This window comes from Macrobrachium rosenbergii, chromosome 30 (genome assembly GCF_040412425.1).
Source record: "Macrobrachium rosenbergii isolate ZJJX-2024 chromosome 30, ASM4041242v1, whole genome shotgun sequence".
NCBI classification, from domain to species: Eukaryota; Metazoa; Arthropoda; class Malacostraca; order Decapoda; family Palaemonidae; genus Macrobrachium; species Macrobrachium rosenbergii.
This window is the reverse complement of record NC_089770.1, coordinates 36,700,062-36,725,800: the sequence shown is the minus strand read 5'-3', so window position 1 is coordinate 36,725,800 and position 25,739 is coordinate 36,700,062. Positions and strand designations below refer to the sequence as shown.

The following is a 25,739-nucleotide window of genomic DNA, read 5'->3' as shown; positions in this document are numbered from 1 at the left end:
AAGCAAACCTATCCGTTGATTACATACATAATCCCGGGGTGTCTACATGGATAGCAAAGTGTCCGCCTCTCTGATCAGTCGGCTGCGGATTTGAACCCGCGCCACAGACCTCTACGAAGTCCGAAGCTGCTGCTGTAACCGACTGTGCCATCGAGGATCCACACACACACGCACAATGAATGCTCATTTTCATTTTTCTTGCAGATTTTGCATTGAAACTTCGTGGATGGTTTGTTGATAAATGAATTTGCTTTAAATTGTTCTATTCACTGCTTGCTTAATATTCATCATCAGCTATTATTCTTTGATTGTTGCTAATAATCTGTCATGAGTGATCTTATTCTATATCACATTGAAAGAAATATATTGAAATGCAACTGGACTGAGCTCACTCTTGCTTGTATGATTAGAGTTTCAACTGGAAAATGCCTCAATACATATGTGTGTGTGTGTGTGTGTGTCAACTGTTAAGCTTTCATACGACAGGATTTTTCACCGATGTCTAAAGGAACTGGTATATGTCTGAAAGCTTCAAATCTTCTCTGGTACTCAACTTGTACATGGCTTTAAGTTTATACATTTCTCTGCCAGCCATAGTCTGGGAGATTAAGATTATATCTGTTTATCTATCTGTCTATCTATCTATCTATCTATCTATAAACAAACAAATTATATATACTCACAGGAACAAGTACTCGTTTGATCTCGCTCAGGATTTTGTCAACATCCCCCACTAAACACAATACGAGCGTCACAACCACCACGTCTATTGAGTTAGTGGGTACCATACTCATGTCTTCGCCTGCCGAAGAATGAATTATAATTAGAAAGAAGAAGAAGAAGAAGAAGAAGAAGAAGAAGAAGAAGAAGAAGAAGAAGAAGAAGAAGAAGAAGAAGATGATTCTGTTACAGGATAATGAAAAAATCATTGTGCAAATAATTTTGGCCTGTGACGAGCGTATGTTTTGTCAAAATTTATTATTATTATTATTAATATTATTATTCAGAAGATAAACCCCTGACGAATGTTTTTTGTCAAAATTTATTATTATTATTATTATTATTATTATTATTATTATTATTATTATTATTATTCAGAAGATAAACCCCTGACGAATGTTTTTTGTCAAAATTTATTATTATTATTATTATTATTATTATTATTATTATTATTATTATTATTATTATTATTATTATTATTATTATTATTATTAATATTCTTATTATTATTATTCAGAAGATAAACCCCTGACGAATGTTTTTTGTCAAAATTTATTATTATTATTATTATTATTATTATTATTATTATTATTATTATTATTATTATTATTATTCTACTCTCGTTACCTTTTAATAATTCATTTATAATTTTATTTATTTCATTAATGATTTTATTTCTTTATGTTTTTATAATTGATTTCTTTCTGTATTTTCTATTACCTTCTGTAACTTCTTTGAAATGAACACTGTAATAATCTTTAGAAAGTTGAATTTCAAGTTAATGGCCCCTGTAGGGGCTCTGTCCATGAGAATAGAGACTGACTTTTAATAATAACAATAATTATAATAAATCATCTCTCGGCCACCTTCATTCTTATACAACTTACCTGTAGCAACGTGGTATTCCTCAGGGTGAATGTGGGAGAACTTCTTGATATTTGAGTAGTAATAATCCTTACAGAAAGGATTCGGATCCACTGCCACCAGGTGACTTCCCTCTGGGAAGAAGGCGAAATTGACACCTGTAATGATAGATTTGCTGTGAGAATGAGAATGATTTAACCATGAGTAAACTATTTTTGTTTTTGTTTACATATTTGTTTAATCATAAATATCATTTGTAGTTATTTATGCTTTTATATATTATATATATGTATATATATATATATATATATATATATATATATATATATATATATATATATATATATATATATATATATATATATATATATATATATATATATATATATATAAATCATCAACACACAATCACGTGTGGAACAGAAATAAATTTCTGACTCACGTCGGATCGAACCCAGGTCTCTCAGGTGGAAAGCAAGGGCGTTAACCACTGGGCCATACAAGTCTAAAAGAAGTTGGAACCTGAGAGCAACTGCACCCAAGGAATTACCAGGGCAAGCTAACTGCTTGCATACCAGCTGAGTTTTCCCCAACTTCCCGACTCAGCAATGACCCAATAGACAACATTTCATTCGAATTATCCCTTCTGAGTGAATAAGATAGAAATCATCAACACACAATCACGTGTGTGGAACAGAAATAAATTTCTGACTCACGTCGGGATCGAACCCAGGTCTCTCAGGTGGAAAGCAAGGGCGTTAACCACTGGGCCATACAAGTCTAAAGAAGTTGGAACCTGAGAGCAACTGCACCCAAGGAATTACCTGGGCAAGCTAACTGCTTGCATACCAGCGAAGTTTTCCCCAACTTCCCGACTCAGCAATGACCCAATAGACAACATTTCATTCGAATTATCCTTCTGAGTGAATAAGATAGAAATCATCAACACACAATCACGTGTGGAACAGAAATAAATTTCTGACTCACGTCGGGATCAACCCAGGTCTCTCAGGTGGAAAGCAAGGCGTTAACCACTGGGCCATACAAGTCTAAAAGAAGTTGGAACCTGAGAGCAACTGCACCCAAGGAATTACCTGGGCAAGCTAACTGCTTGCATACCAGCGAGTTTCCCCCAACTTCCCGACTCAGCAATGACCCAATAGACAACATTTCATTCGAATTATCCCTTCTGAGTGAATAAGATAGAAATCATCAACACACAATCACGTGTGGAACAGAAATAAATTTCTGACTCACGTCGGGATCGAACCCAGGTCTCTCAGGTGGAAAGCAAGGCGTTAACCACTGGGCCATACAAGTCTAAAAGAAGTTGGAACCTGAGAGCAACTGCACCCAAGGAATTACCTGGGCAAGCTAACTGCTTGCATACCAGCCGAAGTTTTCCCCAACTTCCCGACTCAGCAATGACCCAATAGACAACATTTCATTCGAATTATCCCTTCTGAGTGAATAAGATAGAAATCATCAACACACAATCACGTGTGGAACAGAAATAAATTTCTGACTCACGTCGAGGATCGAACCTGGTCTCTCAGGTGGAAAGCAAGGCGTTAACCACTGGGCCATACAAGTCTAAAAGAAGTTGGAACCTGAGACAACTGCACGGGAATTACCTGGGCAAGCTAACTGTTGCACAGTGGTTAGCGAAGTTTTCCCCAACTTCCCGACTCAGCAATGACCCAATAGACAACATTTCATTCGAATTATCCTTCTGAGTGAATAAGATGAAATCATCAACACACAATCACGTGTGGAACAGAAATAAATTTCTGACTCACGTCGGGATCTGTGGGCCAGGTCTCTCGGGTGGAAAGTCAGGGCGTTAACCGCTGGGCCATGCGTGATTGTGTTGATTTTTGATCTATTCACTCAGAAGGCGAATGAAATGTTGTCTATTGGGTCATTGCTGAGTCAAGTTGGGGAAACTATTAGGTGATGGGGTGCAAAGCGGGTTCCGAACTTCTTTAGACTTGTATGGCCCAGTGGTTAACGCCCTGCTTTCCACCTGAGAGACCTGGGTTGATCCCGACGTCGTCAGAAATTTATTTATATTCCACACGTGATTGTGTGTTGATGATTTCTCTTATTCACTCAGAAGGGATAATTGAATGAAATGTTGTCTGATTGGGTCAAGGGAGTCGGGAAGTTGGGGAAAATCACATATGCAAGCAGTTAGCTGCCCAGGTAATTCTTTGTGGCAGGTGTCTCAGGTTCCGAACTGTCTTTAGACTTGTATGGCCCAGTGGTTAACGCCCTTGCTTTCCAACCTGAGAGACCTGTCGATCCGACGTGAGTCAGAAATTTATTCCTGTTCCACACGTGATTGTGTGTTGATGATTTCTATCTTATTCACTCAGAAGGGATAATTCCGAATGAAATGTTGTCTGTTGGGTCATTGCTGAGTCGGAAGTTGGGGAAAACTCGCTGGTATGCAAACGGTTAGCTTGCCCAGGTAATTCAGCTTGGGGCAGTTGCTCGAGTTCCAACTTCTTTTAGACTTGTATGGCGATGATTGCTCACCTGAAGACGATCGTGGTCAGAAGTATTTCTGTTCACGCGTGATTGTTGATGTTCTGTCTTTCACAGAAGGGATAATTCGAGTAATGTTGGTCATTGCTGAGTCGGGAAGTTGAGAGAAAACTGGCTGATATGCAACAGTTATTCGCGGAGTGGTTGCTCTCAGGTTCCAACTTTGATGAATTAACGCCCTTGCTTTACGTTAAACCTGCGTGATCGAAGAATTATTATATATATATATATATATATATATATATATATATATATATATATACTTTATATATATATATATATATATATATATATATATATATATACATATATATATATATATATATATATATATATATATATATATATATATATATATATATATATATATATATATATATATATATATATATATATATATATATATATATATATATATATATATATATATATATATATATATATATATATATGTGTGTGTGTGTGTGTGTGTGTGTGTCATCTGCCTCTGATGAGAATACAATATGAACAGTCTGTCTGCTAAAGGCCTGCATCCCGAACATGAGAAAACACACAAATCAGTTGCATATCTTCCAGTTTTGTGCGCAGTTGAACGATGCAGCTTATTAGTAGTGTCACCCGACCCTGAAAATCAACAATAAAAGAGACGTGTACAGCAATCACTTTCTCCCTTGTCCAGGAGGAAGAGTGGCCATCAACGGAGACATGCCATTACACCAGACAGATACCAAGAGTTGTATTTCAAGGACACATTTCAAATCCTATCCATCCGTCATGGGATGCAACCATGCAGGGAGAAGGACTCATTCTCGTCCCATTTCAATGTCCTCATAGAAAACGAGGTCATCCCTGAACAGCAAGCAAGTCCAAATATTCACATATGCAGATGTATTGAATAGAAACCATGACAAACATAACCAAAAACAAAGAAAACGAACCCTACAGTAAACAACAAATTGGGCTCCGAGAACGGACTTAGAATAGAGTGCAACAAGACGAATGTCAGGGACATAAAATGCAACTAGAACTAGACACCACGCTCCCTCCCCGTATACCCAAAGGTCATCTGAGAGCAGAACCAATGACACAGTCTGAAACAGTAGAAAACCAAATATATACTATGACTATGTGACTGAATGGGCTCAAAGGGCAACCTCCAGCCAACAAGGTGAGAGTAACACTGGAAGCTGTCGGGGTTACTCGGCTCCTTTGAGTTTGCAATCTTCGTAAGGAACTGAGGCTTCAAAGTCTTCTCCCCACAACCAAAATAGACACAGTAAACAAAATTCATGTCCAGGCCTGGGGGGAGTCATTAAAAAGAGCCTCCTTGTGCTGATCCTCTTCAGTGGTCAACAAACCTGCAGAGCTGATCTCTTTCTGCAGGGCTGCTGCTGCTGCTGCTGCTGCTGCTGCTGCTGCTGCTGCTGCCCTTTCCACCTCTTCTTGTGGGCTGCAGGGTTTCTTCCTCCCTGTGAATACAGATGTATGTATAAAATTATTGATAATTTCTACTGAAATAAATACCAAAAATGAAAGGAAATTATACAACTTTTATTGCTTAAAATACTCAAAATCTTCCTCAGAAGGGCATTAGGTAGTTGAAAACATCGCATAATACTTTTCATCAGACTTTCCCTGCATGACCTGACATTAAGAGAGAATGACAAAGCAGTCATTTTGACTGCAGTTCCATTTCCAGATGTCTATGTGATTTCTCCCTTACTAAAATGATTAATTTTATTCTGTTTGACTTTTCTTAATTCATCATGATGTTTATAGACCTCAAAGAAAATTGGAAACAGAGTATTGCTCTATGGGATATGGGCTTTTCACCTTCAGTGACCAACTCATATATATATATATATATATATGTATATATATATATATATATATATATATATATATATATATATATATATATATATATATATATATATATATATATATGAGAGCCTCACCAACCAGAAGGTTGTAAACGCCACCCCACCAATTTGAGTTAGGCATACCAGTAGATGTATCGTTTCCTCAGTAGAATTATCGATTTTAGCTACATGAATGAACGTGATGTCGCGCAGACTTCACAGCCTCGCAAGAGCTCAGTTACAACCAGTTGCATGTGCAGCAGCTCAGAGCGAGCCAGTGAGAGCGCGCGTCACTAAACGGGTATTCAGTTCTAGGCCAATCGGCATTTTCCTGCATAAGGGGCTCGTAAGTGTCGGCCAATCACCGAGCAGTTTACATCTCCACTATTGTTTACATTCCCAGTCTAGTGATTTTCGCGGCGAAATTGAATGTCCGTAGTGTCGTGATTTGGTTTTTGTTATTATTATCCCTCATTTAGCGCCATTATGTCTTCCTCTGATAGTGAAAGTGATCACTGTGATGTCGTGCAACGGCCAAGAGGAAGAAAAGGGCAAAGAATGAAACGTCATGGAAAAAAAGTGGTGTTAAGTTACTGCCCGATGCAGGCCAAGGGCAATACTGTATATGTTTCTCGGTGTACAGACAAACCCGTGCCTGCGTAATGTGAGCCAACCGTGTCGTGATGGTTGCTTTAGCGAGCTTGGTAGGCCTGTAGTGGAGGCTTTATTCAATGGGTTTTATGGTATGGGAGATTATGATAAGCAAACTGCTTGCATTCAGTCGTTGATTACGACCAACCCAGTTAAAAGGCGTCATGTTCCGATTGGTTGATTATTGTTATTATAATATTGATCTATTATTTTAATGGTTAAACATTATGATGATGGAAGGTTATCATCGTCAACTGCTTAATATTACTGTATTATTATTATTATTATTATTATTATTATTATTATTATTATTATTATTATTATTACATCAATTGTTGTTATACCACGAATATAATAACACTCTATTATCATTTTACACATTCAATTATGGTTTAAGTGCTGGTTATAACCAGAATATACACAAATGTGAGGGGGTTAGGCGGACATTTGAATGCTAGCGCGCAAGTGCACCCTAATTTTTCAAATTTTTCACAAAAAAGTTCACAAGAGTAGGGCTTTCATATGAAACATAGTTCAAATCAATATCTTTCTTAGAAGCAGAGTAATGAATGCTAGACTTTGAGGGCAATTTGCCATTTTTTAAAAGTAGCGTTTACAACCATATATATATATATATATTATATATATATATATATATATATATATATATATATATATATATATATATATATATAGTATATAACTATATATATATATATATATAAATATATATATATATATATATATATATATATATATATATATATATATATATATATATATATATATATATATAGAGAAGTTAGATGACGTGACTTTTACGAGAAATGTATATGTATATATATATATATATATATATATATATATAGAGAGAGAGAGAGAGAGAGAGAGAGAGAAAGAGAGAGAGAGAGAGAGAGAGAGAGAGAAAGAGAGAGAGAGAGAGAGAGAGATGACGTGACTTTACGAGAAATATGAACATTTAACGTACTATGTGCTTAGTTAATCATATTGAGAATCTTACCTTATAATGTCAGCAGTTTTTAATATCAGGTAGATGATTATACGCACTAAATTTATACTAAATTTAGTATACTAAATGTATCTATTTAGTATATAAACGAAGGAGAGAGAAAGAGATATATGAAATAATTTCTGCAAAAAAATTACATTTGGAACATAGACGAGAGAGAGAGAGAGATGAAGCGATTTCTAAAAAAATTAGATTTAAAATATATACGAGAGAGAGAGATAAATGACGTGAATATAAAATATTGCTCATTCAGTATGTATACGAGAGAGAGAGAGAGAGGTCATTCGTATAGTGTTTATTCGAGTCCCAAGAGAATAAATAAATACATATATGGAGAAAATATTATCAGGAAAAAAAGCACGTTAAAACGAAGAATCAACAGAGCCATCGAAGGCTAATATTAGATCGTTATTACGCATCTGGCAAATCGACTGCCATTGCCAGGTTGCAGATGCTGATGAGCCCCATCGTCGTCTCTACTTCGTTTTTGTGCAGAAAATAATAATAATAATAATGATAATAATAATAATAATACATAAAAAACAGAAGAAGGGAATAACGACACTGTCAGAGAGAGAGAGAGAGAGAGAGAGAGAGAGAGAGAGAGAAGTGATGATAATGGAGAACGTGAAGGTATTGAAGAGACAGAGGAGACTCACTTGTTCTTTCCTTCTCTTTCCCTCCTCCTCCCTCCTAATCTCCTTTTCTTCTCTCTACGACATACGTGACGAAGAGGAAGAAGAGAAGAGAAGAGAAGAGGAACTAAGGTCCGCAAGCACAGAACGACAGAGTCCAGTCCAGGACTCCATCAAAGCCAGATACCCAGGGCAGCAGCCAAAGTGTCGTACAGCAAAACGAAGGCACATACGAAAATACATTCCAAACCACGCATGCATGATATACATGCATACATACCGCAGACATGAACAAACGTGGGAAGTCAACATTTGTAAGCACCATCAGTTGGCACGCACCATCAGTTGGCAAGCACCATCAGTTGGCACACACCATCAGTTGGCACACACCATCAGTTGGCACACACCATCAGTTGGCACACACCATCAGTTGGCAAGCACCATCAGTTGGCACACACCATCAGTTGGCAAGCACCATCAGTTGGCAAGCATCATCAGCTGGCTACGCATTCCCCCCTCTCTCTCTCTCTCTCTCTCTCTCTCTCTCTCTCTCTCTCTCTCTCTCTCTCTCTCTCTTCTTTTCATTTATGGAAAAATAAAAAGTAAATGTTGATAATTATATCTGATGCTGACGAGGGCTATTATTATTATTATTATTATGATTATTATTATTATTATTATTATTATTATTATTATTATTATTATTATTATTATTACTCCCCCTTCTTCTATTTCACTTAAATAAGAAGCAATAGAAAAAGAGATATAAAAAGAAAAGATAAAGATGAGAAAGAAGAGAAGAAAGGAAAAGAGATATAGTAAAACCAAGAAAGAACAAGAAGAGAACAGAAACAAGCCTTTGGTCGTGTCCATCAGGTCAGCCATATTTTCTGTATAGTTGTCTTTGTCTCGTGTGTGACATTGCTGTATAAAAGTCTATTGAATCATTATTCAAATTTAATGTTTTAACTCACTGAAAGATAATATTGAAGAAAGATAGATTTGAGGAGACTGTGATAAAGAGACGTACGACAATGATAATCCCAACATATGCGCACAGAGATTTGACGGTGGGATTTCATTGAGTGTCCCTTAAGTTAGCGATATTACGTGCAGAGGTGAGGTGACTGGGTTGATCTTGATCACCTGCCTCCTGTTGTCTTACCTACAGAACGTTTGTTGCCCACTTTGGGACAGGTGGCACCTCATCTAGGCATCCAGTTTCAGGAGACAGGATAGGAGTGACTGTTCCTCCTTCCTCTCTCTTTTTCCTACTTCCTCTCCGGTCAACAGAAGTAAGAGGTGCCATTCCATGTACAATCAAGGACAGCCGTGAGTGCAGGTTAGCTACCTGACTGGGCTCAGTCTTTTCTTTGGCACTGAGAAAGTGTAAGTTTACCTCTTTTGGCAGGGGAAGAGGACAGACAATAGAGCAAGCTTGTTGATCATATGTACATGCTCTGTTGTCTGTGACACTTCAGTGTGGGTTCTTACAGCCTGATTGAGTAATGGCAGAAAACCCCTTTACTTATTGGTCCAGAAGTCTAGTAACTGCTACATCCCATATATGCAGTACGCTAGAGGTGCATGGTCCCTTTCTCTGCTCCTAAACAGACAGAAGGTAAGACCCCAGGCTGGACCAGCCTACCAGTCTGTTCAGAGAGTACCCAAATTCCTCCAACCGATGGATAAATCTCCTTGTAAAGAACAAAGGTTTGTATTTGTGTAGGGAAAAAATGCAATAGTTTTGAAAGCTTAATTTGCATTTTCCTAACATACAGACAAAAGTTCTTTACATTATAGACCCATCTCAGCCGCACTTCACTGTGGTACCTGGCGGGAAGGCAAAGTGAGTGCAAACCAACGGGTGGGCAGGCTTCCCTCTGCCTATTGTTGGTTACTACTGTGTCAAAACCTACGTAAAGATCTTATGTTTGTGTGTTAGGAGACTGCAATTTGCTGAAAAATTTACCGGTGTTAGTGATATAGCTAATTAACTGCTCATCATAACAGACTGATATGTGGTTAGAATTTCTCCTAGCTTTTTTATAATTGGTATAGAGAATTGTTTTACTTTTCAGTAAAGTTGGCCAAATGTTTGTTCTATCGAAAGAGTCTCTTGAATGAAAAGTTATAACTGGGTAATGATATTGTGTGATTAAGATAAGATAACCCAAGATGATATTCTCATGATTTATGGGTGTAGTTACTAACTGAGTAGTACCAGTTTTGCTGGAGAACTTGAAGGTCTGTGTTACTCTCATGAACAGCTCGTACAAATTTGATGTTTCGTACAGAGCCTTTTGTAATCAACTGACACAATGCTACAGTAATTGTGTTGTGAACAACAGCTGAATAAAACTTTCAGTAACTGTTTATGTTTGACACAATATTAAAGTTTCTTTAGCATAGATTGCTCTATTGTAAAGTACAAATATTTATTGCATTGAAGTGAGCCCTTATCAGTGACATTTCAAGCTGAATTTCTGGCTGATAATGTTTATTAGATGTATCTACCGTTATCTATATTCATTTTACAATTTACTTTGTTCTAGGACTTAGTGGTGTCACTTATATCTCATACTGCTCTGCATAAGGTCAGGAGGACCTTAGGTGAACTACGTCTTGATCGAATCGTGAAGGGAAGGTTTTGCTTTCTGTACAGAGGTTTTCTCCTTTGCAGGTTCGTTGCTACAGAACTTTCCGAGTGGAAATACAGACAAACTTTCTAATGAGAAGTATTTTGATGGTGTGCACAGCACAAGCTGGAGATAAATACTGCCGCTGGAAAATGAACGAATGCAAAGGTTACGACAAAGAAGATCAGAACAGAACATCAGAATCTCCGGTAATCATGAGGAAAACGAAGGTCAGATGCAAGATTAGAATGATTTCATGAGAGCTGGAATAATATGGAGAAGTAAGGATGGGTGTGTGTGTGTGTGTATCAGACCATCAAAACCTGAATACATGTGGGTGAGTCTTGAGGTATTTAGAAGTAGTAATTAGTAGGAACGACTCATTGCAGGCTGAGAAATGCAGTTATAGCTTTTCAGGAGACTACCATTCACTTGAGGTGTGACATTTTCAATATTGCCTTACGAGAAGAAAAATAGAGAATTTGAGGAACAAGCATCATAAACTCACACAGCGTGGATGACATACATATACAAACAGGTTGAGAACAAGTCAGTGACTATAATTGGAGAACAGAGAACCTTTAGCTACCAACAAGTGCCTGACTTGTATTTAGCCTGTTTGTTACTTGTGTGTGTTCGAGACGTGCTTTACAGCAGTGTGGACGCACCCTTAGGAAACTATGGTAAATACTATAGTTTCCTTTCTAAGGGTAGCACTAAAATGAACTAGAATTCAAAGAGGAAGTTTTACCTTACAGTATAAATAATAATTGCATGTTCATTGAACTTGTGAAGGATTTAAGGAAATGAATATAAACTTTCAGTAAAGGGCCCAGATTGATGCAATGCATGTTTGACTGTGGGCTGGACTGCTGAAAGATTACCACACTATTTTATGAATCTCTCAGTAACAGACTGAGGTGAAGAGTAGCTTGCCAAGTGTTTGGCTATTCCAGATTTGAATTGCAATCTGTCATTTTGACAAAGAAATACAAAATCCTACTTCCCAAGGGGCCTGAGTTCCTGTATATTTTGTGGAATATGAACTGCTTTAGTTGTAATATTTCGTTTTTATTGAAACAGAATTTGAAATATGCAGAATTTTGGTCTTGAATCAGATTCAGAAAATGACTATGATAAATATCTCATTGACACAATTACAATAAAAAGAAGGTTTTTGTTCTAGTAATAAATTGCAGTTAACTGTCGGGTTCAGGTACCTGTAAAAGCTTTCACTGTAAATTAGATAGTGCATCTGGCCTGCGAAATCAGGACTGATGGATTATGTTGGTGTGTTGTTTTTAATAATTGTGTTTTGAAAACATGTTAGTTGGGGATGATGGCATCGTTTGAAAGTTTCTAAACCTTTGTTTCAATGGCCATGAGTACAAAAGGATTTCAGTATCCTTAAAGAGCAGTGCCTTGAACTGATGCTATGAGGCTCCTGATGGAATGTTTTCCTTTTGAGGCTGAGCACCTGGAGAATGACTCTCTCTCTTAGGAGCAGGAAGAGGAGGAGGAACCCTTGACCTTTGATTCTTGAGTAGGTCAAGGCCTTTTGAAACATCCTGTGGAGGATCCACAGTCTGTAAAGGTAAGTCCTTAATGGAACTAGAACTTTTCTTCTTCTTCTCCTCCTTCTTCCACCAGTTTGGTGTAGACGGAGGCCTTTCAAAGCCTCCCTACGGTTGACTGGATAAAGTGGAACCTGTAGGAGTAGTAGGTGATACCTTTGGCTCCTGTGATCCCTAAATGAAAATCCAAAAATGTATTCAGAATGGAAATACTGACATGTAATAAGCAGTGAAATCGTGTTCATACAAAAAAAAACACACACAAATTTGGTGTACATTTTTGCAGGAAGAGAAGTTTGTGACTGAAGGTTCTATAGAGATGAATGTGGTCACCAGGAATCTTCTTTGGTACAGTATTCCCTACTTTGGTGCACTGAAATCTTGATACAAGACTAAGAAAGTGGCGTCTGTAGCATCTACATTTGAAGAGAACTTTTGTCATGTTTGTCATTAATCAGAGTAAAATCTGATTTTACTGGACAAGATGAATCCATTTGAGCACTGAAATATCCTGTCAATTGAGCTTAGAAATGTTTGTTTCAGAGGACTGCTGCCTTTAGTTACCCAAGAACATTCCAGTTACTGAATGGAAGAGAGGCCTACTACATTATTTTACAGGGACTAACTGTAATCCTCAGCAGCATATTTATTGAATGAGGAATCAGTACTACTGTGTAATCACTCTATAACTACTTTTGGTGTTCATGGTAGTTCTGTCTCATTCCTCAAGTGTTGAGTTCAGTTGGATGTGTGGAGAAATACTTGACCAATTTCTTCTTCAAGATTATTGCAAAGTGTTTTCATTGTAGGCGTTTTTTTTAAGGTGAATAGATTATCTTATTGATGAGAGGTTCTTCAGCTCATTGTGATACGGATAGGTGGAGAGTTTGATCAGTCAAGGGCGCATATACAGCTAAAATAAAATCCTCAGTGATCAGATCTTCAGAGTCTGATATGCACAATTAATTGGACAATGTTATTGATGGTATATGTGAGATAAAATTTGAAGGTCTGCAGTGAGTATAGCATCCAAATCTTGAAGAAAATATTCTGGAAAAATCGTGGGAATTCCTTTGCTCTTGTGTAATCAGTCCTAAAGAGCCAGATAATATCTTTCAAACTGAGACCTGACTTTGAAATGAAACTTCTTTGAATCTTTGAAAGTATCTTTGAAAGGAATTTGGCTTGTCTGAGATTGAGGATAAGACAGACTCATTACAAACTGAAAAACTGTCATATATATAAATATTTGGCTTTATAGAAAAATTACATTGATAATTATTATTTCATTTAGGGGTTTGTGAATTTTTAATATCCATAAAATATCAGAGAAATTGCTTTTGAAGTTCATGACAAATTGACTAGATTTCGTGGAGGTCTCAGAAGGTGCAAAGCCTTAAATATACGCTGCTAGGACTTAATAATACAATTGATTTCAGGGTTCCAGTTCAGGCTGTTGGAGATTCTCCAGGTCATGGTCCATGGTTGATAAGAACGTATCTTTTTGTGTAGGTACATATATACGTCAAGAGTTCTGAAACATCTCTTCTACTGTGTGAATCTGTCTGAAAGGACTGGCTGTATGGTAAGTATAAATACTGTTGTTCTTAGTTTTCATGTAATTGTCACTGTATCACTTGAAATATATCTGTGAAATGTCTCCCTTAGTTTAGTATGTAAGCAGTTGAGCCATTTTCATATTCTTGAAGTTTGGTAGCAAGCTTTACATAGAATCTGCTAAAGGAGGTCTGTATGAAGTTAATATATTTTGATTCTGGTTCCTTAAATCTTGTGGCTTAGTTATTGGAAGATTGTGGTTGGTCCAGATTAGTTAGTACCTATGGGCAAAATAGGCATGTAGGAATACCCACTGCCCCCCCGTCTGAATGGGGTGATTTGGAATCCTTAATTATTATTATTATTATTATTATTATTATTATTATTATTATTATTATTATTATTATTATTATTATGCAGGAGAAACCTATTCATATGGAACAAGCCCACAGGGGCCATTGACCTGAAAGTCAATCTTCCAAAGGATATGGTGTTCATTAGACCATGACAGGAACTTCAATTAATTGTTGTGGGAGGTTACAGCAACCTCTAAAGTTTGAGAACGTTTACTCAGTTACCAACCAACGTGGGGACACTGAACTCAACAGCTAAGTTGAAAAAACCATCACAAATAAAAACATGTATACCTGCACACAAAATGCGCCAAAAATAAATGATATTAGGGGATACAGACCGCTACTAACAACACACAACACATGATACAATGACATACAAAAATGAATAACAGTTCTGTAATGCATAGAGTACTCTGTAGTTCATTCTCAAGGCCAATAACCTTCTCCTCTGTAAAGACTAAAAGTAACAAAGTTTGAAAACACCAACCTTGAAAACATCAGATAAGACGAGCCTAAGATTTAAAATACAATTATTGTATTCTCTTCTATTCTACTGGTCACTTTTGGAACTCAGAATAAGACAGAATAAATAGCCTGCATCACCTAAGATACTTTAGATATAACTAGAGTTACTCCTCCAAATCTGCAAGGGTTGGGACCACCTGCCTTCTTGGATTCGGAAATTCACCAATAATTTAAGGCCCCTCAAAAGACTGGGGCATTCAACCAGCATATATAAGCTAGCTTAGGCTAATGGACTTCTACCAACTAGTGGTTTAGAAGCAGGAAAACTGAACTCACATCAACTTGGATTATGTAACAATAGTTACCATTAACTAGTATACAAAGTCACATAGTCAAATCCCAGAGTCTCAAATCCCTCAATGCCTAAAACGCTGTTTCATCCTAGGTAAAAAACAAAAGAATACAAAATTTAGAAAGTGTTTTATAAATTCAGGAAATAATGATTCACCAGCAGCTGCTGCAAAAACATACTCCTTAAAAATATATGCCATGGTCTATGATAGGCCTGACTAACTAACCTGGGGCTAATTCTTGAGAAAAAAAAAATTACTAACCTAACCTAGCCTAAGGTAAATCAGGAATGGTTTACTTAGCAATTAAAAATAAAGTTTTTTAAACACTCGTCTAGGGAAGCCTAAGTAAAAAAAAAAAACATGTATATTGGTTTTTGTTTAAATCGACTAGGAAAGCCTCTTAAACCAGAGGCGTTGCTATGGGGGCAGCCTGGGGCCCCCAGTCAGATAATTGCCCCCCCGTTGAAATTCCCTTTGTAGCTAACCTTTAAGCTTTTAAAGTATATTTGATACATTTGCATATAATACGAGATGAGAATAGTCTATTCTGCTAATTACAGAATTAGTAAATTAGTTTTGGGTAATTTTTTTATATTAAAAATATCTTAGGTAGATCTAGGGTGGCTGTCCATGTGAGCTAGCCTATGGCAGTTGACGTTTTTCTATAGAACTTTACCTGGTGAACAAGAATTCAAGGTAATATTTTGGCGGCCAAAAGTAATTGAGCTGTAATTTACCTTAGAAATGTAAAACAAGACGGTAAGAGGGACCTGTTGGGAATCTGGGTTTTGGGTGGGTGAAAACACTTTCGAGAATAGCTAACGGTAAGGGGACCCGTTGGGAATCGGGGGTTCTGGGTGGGGTAATAACTTGGGAAAAGGTTTGGGCACCTTACTGTTGTGTTTCCTGTCACATATGCCATTTTGGAACACAAAAACAAGCGTCAAAAAAAAAAAGGCCGAATAAATAGACAGTGGAGCCGTTCCAAGACACTTTTTTCAAGCATGCGTCGATTTACAGGGAGCTTCCGGTTCACTCAGTGCCCCTGACAGAGAGCGGTAGAACTTATGGTAGCTCATGGTTACACCTGCCTTCTAACTTAACGTTTGCTACATTTTTTTGGTTAAAATTATGAATTTACCTTTAATTTTTGGCACTCGAGTGTAATTAACCTTTGAAGTCCATCAACAAGGGGTTTCCATCGCGATCTTCACAAGAATCAGTGCAAATGCGTCTGTTTCCGAACGGTTCATATTCCGTCCGGCAAGTGCAATAACTTGTTAACGATGGGTACCCATTTACACCCCCGGGCCAGTACTAAACAGATGCATCTTCCGCCAGTATCAGAACCCTAAAAGTGTAGAAAAAACCAGTTGAAAAAGGTAAAAACAGGCGCGGAGCTAATATATTGAATTACCAAAGTGTTTTTATATGGAAGTGTTATTTTTTGGTAACTGTTACTTACCTTTATCGTCTCTGCGTAAGTCCTCGTCACTTTACCAACTTGTACTTTCTGTGCAGTGCCGTAACCCCATCTCCCCCACCCCCGCTGAACATATGGCTCCTAGTGGTTACGTAATTCCCAAGATGGCGGCATTGTTTGCCTGTTAAGTTTCTTCACTCCTGGTATAAGCAATGAATAGTGTCAATTGACTACTATGGCAATTGACGTTTTCTGTGTTATTTTGCTTGCTTTACAATTAAAAATTTAGTAACATTTTGTGGTAGCTGCTGCTAAGCTGTAATTTACCCTTGAGCTGTATCGACCCACACTACAGATGTGTGCAGTTTTCAGGGTCAATTACATTTTAGTTACAGCCGACCGCCAAAATGTTATTTTAAATTCTTGTTCAGCACGTCAAATAACATACTGAAAAACGTCATTTTGCCATAGGCTAACTCACCACGGACAGCCGGCTTAGAATTACCATATCTTGGCCCTACCTAGGCCCAACGATGGAATGCCAGCTACGCCGCTGCTCTTAAGTAAAAAATGCACTGTATTGGTTTTTACTTAAAAGGCTATACACAACTGTTTAAAACTTTCCATTGACATATAAAAAAATAGCCTGACTTGATTTAAACACTTCTAAGAAAGCTTCTTACGTAAAAACTGTTTATTGGTTTTTATTTAAACATCTCTACACGACATTATCCGCGCCTGGTTTAACCATTTCAACTGTTTTTTTCTATACTTTTAGGGGTTCTGATACTGGCGGTGCATCTGTCTGTTGTCGGCCAAATGGAATGTCCCTTCGCCGTGTTTAGTACTGGCCCGGGAGGGGGGGGGTGTTGGGTACCCATCGTTAACAAGTTACTGCACTTGCCGGATATGAACAGTTCGAAACAGACGTAGCCATACTCTATTGAGAAGATCGCGTATGGAAACCCATTGTTGGATGGACTTCTGCTGGCAAGGGTTAATTACAGGTTAATTACACTGGAGCGCTAAAAATTCCAAAAGGTAAATTCATAATTAGCAACCAAAAACTGTAGAAAAAGTTAAGGTGAAAGCAGTTATGCCACACAGAGATACTATATAGTTCACCAAAATATATGTTATATACATATATATACATATATACTGTATATATATATATATATATATATATATATATATATATATATATATATATATATATATATATATATATATATATATATATATATATATATATGGTAGATCTAATGACAGAATATGTCCAGGTGGGCTCTAGTTATGGCAGTTGACATTTTCTATAGAACTTTACTTGCTGAACAAAAATTTAAAGTAATATTTTGTCGCTCGGCTGTAATTAAGCTGTAAATTACCTTAGAACTGTAGCCGACGTTAAGGGGGACCAGTTGAGACTCTGGGGCCTGGGTGGGTAAAAACACTTTTGAGAATAGCTCACGGTGAGGGGACCCGTTGGGAATCCGGGGTTCTGGGTGGGGTAAATAACTTGGGAAAAGGTTTGGGCACCTTATCTTTGTATTTCCAGTTACATATGTCACTTGGAACACGAAAAACAAGCGTAAAAATAAGGAGAATAAATGGAAGTGCGAGCCGTTACAAAGGCACTTTTCACATATCACTACTACTGCTGATTCAGGCCATCATCGCATGCGCGGTCTTACAGGGCTTTGGTTCACCCAATGCCTCCAACTGAGAGAGTAGTTGGTGGGTTTTTGGCGGGTGGCTGTACCCAACCAATCACGTTGCAACGTTACCCCAACATTACATTTCACCCAGGTGGAGAATTTGGGGATACAAACTCGAGTTACATGTATTCCTTTTGCTCAACTGTTTTATAACCGTTTCCTATTCGTTGTAGCTTGTGCCTACAACCTTCTTCCAATACTTTTCCGTTCACAAATATATTGATGTCTCTTCGCAACATGATTTTACCATAAACACAAAATTACTTTACATTTGTCGGCAGACACCTGAAGCATGTATATGGGGTAGGAGGAGAAAGGGTCTTACCAGGACGTTTCGCTACCACTTTCTCTCAGTGACGTTAAAGAAACCTTTTTTACATATTTTTGTAAGCCCTGTGGTTGGCGCGCGTGCAGCACAATATTACCGCTTGCCAGAGCATGGAGCTTGCCAGATTATTTAAAAAAATGCGGATAAGGCGCGCAGCGCCATTCCACCACCCAAAACTCAAAGCAGAAATACACTTTTAGCCCCCAACTTCATCCTTCCTACCTGTTCGGTGCAGTTCACCGGCACAGTTCACTCACTCTTCAACCCAGCACGATGGCAGACGTCACCCCCGGAACTTCCAGCTCCTCTGAGCCTGTAACCAAGGACAATTTGCCACTTACCTGTGTCAATTGCTACCTTAGTTATAAGGACTACATTGCACCGGGGACAACTACTGTATATGATTGCTGGAGAGCTTATGACTGCCTGAAGGACGAAGGTTACGTACACTTAACCGTCAATCACTCCATGAACTTTGTGGACCCAGTAACTGGTGCCCATACAAATACTATTGAGAGGAGGTGGAGGGAACTTCGTGAGACGACGCCTAGGTACGGCCGTAGGAGGTACAACTTCGTCAGGTACTTGACAGTGGCCTATTTTAAAATCCACTTTGATGACCCGAAGACGAGGCTCCACGCGTTCGTAAAGGCAAAGACTGAATTGTACCCTCCACCCCTTTAAGGTAAGGTTCCTAAACTATCTTCTTTATTAGTAGTTAGTTAGGTCACCTGTGTTTTGGTGTTATTAGGTTTTAGTGCTTTTCATGTAGGAGCGTTATTATTTTTTGGGTAACTGTCATTTACTGCCATGTTTCTACATAACAGTCCTACGTCTCTTTACCAACGTGTACCTTTTGTGCAGTACCCCACCTTCCCCCCCCCTGCTGAACATATGGCTCCCTAGTGGTTACGTAACCCAAGATGGCGGATTTGTTTCCCGTTTAGGTCAATGTCCAGAACAACTCCGCGGTGAGATATAAGAAAATAGGTCACACTATAATTTTTACAATATAAAATAATAAAACTTTGTCTCTGAACACTTTTTGAGTGAGATTCACCATATCCGAGATATTAATGATTATCTAATCGGCATCCTCGGAAAATTTTCTAAGTCGTTTGTCTACATCCAGTAGCACTTCGTGTACTTGATCTTACTGGAGTTAGTTCGAAAATGAGGTTTTTTACTGTAATGTTTCTCAGAAAAACTAGTTCCCCATCGAATGATTTTCGATTTTTGACTTATAAGGTTAGACAATACCTGTCCCCAACCCTCCATAGCTAATATGGCAAAATTGTGGGTGTTTCTCATCATAAGAAGTGGTCTAAAACGCTTTAAATATGAAAAATATTACATTTTACTTTTAATTTTGGTGCTTTATGCATGCAGAGTTCTTGTGGACATTCACCCCGTTTACGTTTCTTAGCTCGATATAATGGCAAGCGGCTAGTGTGCAGTTGAGGTAGCCTGTCAAATGAATGTTGACGTTTTCGGTGTTGCTTTGCTTGCTTTGCATGAGTTTAGGGTAACATTTTGCCCGTGGCTGCGGCTAAACTGTAATTTACCCTTGAGCTGTATGCGTCATAAGTGCAGGGACCCACGGTACCGGTGTGCAGTCTTCAAGTGTCAGTAACGCTTTAGTTCCAGCCGACTGACAAAATTCACATGAAATTCTTGTTCAGCAGGTAAAGTTCTATGGAAAAACGTCAACTGCCATATACTGCTACCTCACCGCGGACAGCCATGGTCTTAAAATTACCCATTGCATATGATAAAGTTGAAAATTAACTGAAAATGAAGCTCTATAATTTCAAGTGAATAAAGAATAATTATACTAATAGTATCATTTTCTTTATTCACATGGATATATATATTCAAGAATAGTATATTCTACTAATTACAGAATTGGTACATTTTTTGTGTAATTTTCTTGCAATTTTAAAAAATATCTTGGCCCTACCTAGGCCCCCCCCATGATGGAATGGCAGCTACGTCACTACTCAAGTAAATAATGTACTATATTTAAAAGGTTATACACAGCTGTTTAAAACTTTCAATAGACATATAAAAAATAGCCTGACTTGATTTAAACACTACTAAGAAAGCCTCTTACATAAAAAAAATGTATAATGGTTTTTATTTAAACATCTCTACACGACGTTTAAAACTTTCAATATATATAGAAATACCATATAAAAAAAAAACCAAGCCTGTTTTAAACACGTGTGTAAAAACAAAAATATATAGAGTTTAACTTTCAATACATAAAAAATTGCCTAACCTGCTTTAAACACTTGCAAGGGAAAACCTCTCAAGTAAATACATAAATGTACATATTTTTAAAAGTTTTACTACAGTTTAAAACTCTCAAGATACATAATATAAAAAGTATTCTGAAAGGAAACGAGAATAATTACTTTTTGGGGGACGAACTTTCCCAGATTGCCAAAGGGAAATTGAATTGGCTAACTGGAACTGAACTGACACGATGAAAATAAAAGGTCAAAAGGAATAAACGAATAAAAAAAAGACTCGTAAATGTAAACTTCTCGCTTTAAATCAGTCGCCAAATAGGCGTGTTTACGGCCACTAGCAAATGCCTAATGGACTCTGTCGCGTTTACGGCATTTACAGTCATATTTCGCTAACTAAAACTACTTCCCACTTGTAATAATTACTTTAAATATCAAGAGGAGACTGTTGCTGATCATCTATTAAACCCACGGCGTCTGTGTGTCCATAACAACGTCAATAACTCGTAAATAAATAGCAAAACTTTAGATGTGGACGGTAGGGTAGTCGGGTAGCGAATGGCTACCTCTAGCCTCTAGGACCTCTACCTCACATATGTATAAACGACGCAATATAAAACATACGAGCATCGACACTTAGGGCGCAATAAGGGTAGGATTCTACAATACGTAGAAGAACTTAAAGTAGTCTAGTCAGTCTCTTATGTAGTTTAAATAGGATTCAATACTAATCCTCATGCATACATTGTAATACTTGGACGTAGCAACACAACGCTAGTGTGGATTTTATATCGCTTTCTCGTGATCTTTTAACTAGATTTTGTATCGCTTTCTCGTGATCTTTTAATTAGATTTTGTATCGCTTTCTCGTGATCTTTTAATTAGATTTTGTATCGCTTTCTCGTGATCTTTTAAATTTTTAAAAATAAAAGTCCACAGTAATATTTATGTAGTATATTTCTATATAGAGGAAGCTTTCGCCAACTTGATCAGTTGGACTCTTCAGCCAGAATCAATGCATTTAGGACAATAATGTTGTCCTAAATGTATTATTATTTCCGTTTATTCTGGCTGGAGAGGCCAACTTATCAAGTTGGCGAAAGCTTCTTGTATACAGCAATATACTACATACATAATACTGAGGACTTTATTTTTCCAATACGATATTAAATAATATTCCATTTGCTTAATTATGATTAATGTTTAGGTAAATGTTGATAAGGTTCCAGATTTGGTGGAGAAACAAGCGCCACCCTTTCCCAAAACAGCTGGTTATACACTTTTCATGTAATATTTAAGTATTTTAATGTCTGGCTTTGTTATATGGTGTTGATATAACACCTTAGCATAATTAGGATTGTGTTGGCAAAGGTCCAAATTTCGTTGAAAACAACCCCTTTCCCCGGGCAAACAGACCTGGCTAAACACTTTTAATGTAATGATAAGTATTCCAATACCACATATATACAATAGGTTACGAAAACGGAAAAATACGATACTGATACAACACCACGGCGTAATTTTATGGTTAACTTCGTTGGGAGAGGTCCAAATTTGCTGGAAAATAACCCCTCCCTACCCCACCCTCTCCAAAGGAACTCCCCCACCGTCATCCCAAAACACCAGGCTGGCTACGAGACCATCATCTCGTACGTACTGTACCTCCATACGAGAAATCACAAGACAGTATTCACTTTCAATGGAAGGACAAGTATTGCAACACGACCTAAGACGTTGCAATAAGTTACGTAAACGAAAAAAGGGCTGAATATACAACTGACAAATGTAAATTACAAAAAAGACCGTACCTATACTCTAACGATATCCTGATAAGGATGACTCGTCTTTTATGACCACAGGTCTCACGTTGTGCTCTTATAGGTCTACTGTGTGTGCATAACTATAAATACTCTTGGTGCTAGTAGTAACTAGGATTTTAGCAGGATGGCTACGCCATTTCTGCTGGAAACTGACATATTTTCATGACCATTTTTCAAACCAGAGCACAACTCAAGCCTGAAGGAAAAGTCCTAGTTAGGCCTATGTGTTCGTTTCCCCGCTTCACAAAATCACTTTAGAAGTCTCTTTTACTTTATATAAACGATCGAAAAGGCACTACCGAAAGTTTAGGGGTAAATTGCAAAGGAAATGATGGCCAAAGATAAATATAAACAGTATATCACCAAATGCACACCACAAATACGAAACGCTATCTATGATAGAAGTGACAAATTGTTTACACTGTATAGCCGTTTCAAAGTACACGACTGTTACATGCCCTATCAGTGCTATAAATGTCAGGAATTTGGTCACAGCGCAACAAATTGTAGAAATGACCAAGCTTGCCTAGATGTGGTGAAAATCACAAACCAAATGAATGTGCTAGCTGCATCTTCAAGAGTAAAAATTGTGTAGAGAAAGGCCATGGTGACACTAGAATGTGTCAAAGGTGAAAAATAATACGTTCCATGGCTCTGACTAATAATCTTCTATGCAATTTAATAAACATGCAGTTCGCAGGAAATAAAACTAACACTATTAGAAATCTTATAAATGATCACAATCTAGATATATACATGCTAACGGAGACTTGGCTAAGCAATTATGTGACTATTCTAAAATAAACGAAATGACGCCCGGGTCTCACAACTTATACCATGTACCGAGAGAAAAAAAAAAAGGTGGTGGAGTAGGAATCTTTGTCAAAAAAGCGTACAAAGTATCTGTACTGAACCAAAATGTGTTCAGTACATTTGAATACATCAATACCAAAATTACACATACAAACACATACAATTAAGAGATCATTCCTGGATGAATTCAGTGACTTCCTCGACACTTGCTAGCTGATAACAAAAATATACTGATTTGTGGTGACTTCCACCTACATCTGGATGACAAATATGTCAAAGAATTTACAGAGTTGCTTGAAAGGCACAACCTCGTGAATGTTGCGAAAAAACCGACATTATTATTGAACCATACAATCGACCTAGTGATACAAAACAAAAACAACTCGATTGTGAGTGACATACAAGTTGAGCCTGAATGCGTGATATCTCCAATACATAAACTAGTTACATTTAGTATAACTATCTGGAAAGGTTATACACTGAAGAAAAAACTACCACTTACGGAAACAAAACTACCTTTAAAGCTGATGAATTTATTGTTGAGAGCATAAAGAAAATAATTTGAAGAATACCTTGACAGGTGGCAAATTATGTGTAAGCTGGTATGCATTCTATAGCAAAAGTATATTGGCGTCAAGCTACAATGATAAATGTCCAGAAGTAAGAAGGCAAATAATAGTTAAAGAAAATGCCAATTGGTTTAACAGTGAATTACATGAAGCCAAGAAAAAGAAAAGAAAAATGGAAGATCTATGGAAATGATCGAAAAAATAAAAAAGTAGTGAAAATTGGCCACTGTATAAAACAGCTAGAAATCATTACAGCGAATTGATTATGAACACAAAGAAAATATTATTACAATAAAATGTTTAGTGTAGAGAAAAATCCCCCCAAAATCCACGACAATTTAGCCGGAATATTGGGACTCGAGAAAAAGTTCTACCTGACGTGACTAGTGACTACAAAAACCTGGCCGATAACTTTGTGGACTACTTTGAAGAAAAAATTGAAAGAATCTGTCATAGTTTAGATAAGGAGGTCCCTCCTGATCTCTCGCCGATCGGAATGAGAAATAGCAAATTCAGTAAGTTTAAAGAACTGAACATGAATGACTTTGACAAAATGATGAGAAATGTAAAAGAACGCCTATTGTGAAAGTGACCCGTTTCCCATAAGTGATTTAAGAAGCAAGAAACACTGATCAGTTGCCGGAGCTATAGTTTGATATTGTCAACTGAGTCTAGCACAGGCATCTTCCCAAATAGTGAAAAGCTTGCTTGTATAAAGCCGGCCTATAAAGGAAAAGGTGATGAAGAAAATCTAAGCTTCTATAGACCAATATCGAACCTATCGTACTTAATCAAAATTTATAGAAACAAAAGTTCACAAACAAATATGTAAACACTTGAAACAATTCAACATTATACCTGATGATCAGTCAGCATACAGAAAAAACACTCAACAGAGGCTGCATTGTGTGCAATTATAAATGATACGGTAGAAATTATAGTAAATGGAAAATGTGGCATCCTGGTTATGCCTGACCTAAGCGCAGTATTTGACACAGTTGACCACAATCTATTTCTTGAAGACCTGAGAGCAGTAGGCATCTAAGATGACGCACACAAATGGTACAAAAGCTACTTAGAAAATAGGAAGGTTACAGTGGTTATATCAAATGTGAAATCAAAGAGAAAATCCCACAAAAGGAGTGCCCCAAGGCAGCGTTTTGGGTCCACTGCTATTTGGCATTTACACAATCGAATCATCTAGAATTCTAAATAAGCACAGGGTTAAGTATAAACTGTATGCTGATGATACCCAGTTCTATTTTCCTGTCGAAACGGTAAAAGACACCATTAGTCAAATTGATGCAATAATGAAAGATATAAAAAAAATGGATGTCGGCGAAGAAATTGAAACTTGATGAAGACAAAACTGAGAGTATGCTATTTGGGTCTGACAGTGCACTACGAAAATATGAACACTTCAAAGGAATAACTATTGGTTCGTCAACAATAAATATTTTAGCAGTAGTGTGGAACTTACGAGTATTTATTGATGATAAATTGTCGATGAAGAACCATATATTGCATGTTACAAAAACCTGTAACTATCATATTAGAAAC

At 37.2% G+C, this 25,739-nt stretch overlaps 1 pseudogene; it reads right to left on the bottom strand.

Moving 5' to 3' along the window:
• LOC136855180 (thiol S-methyltransferase TMT1A-like) overlaps window positions 1-25,739 on the bottom strand; it is a 93,641-nt pseudogene that overhangs the window by 3,412 nt on the left and 64,490 nt on the right.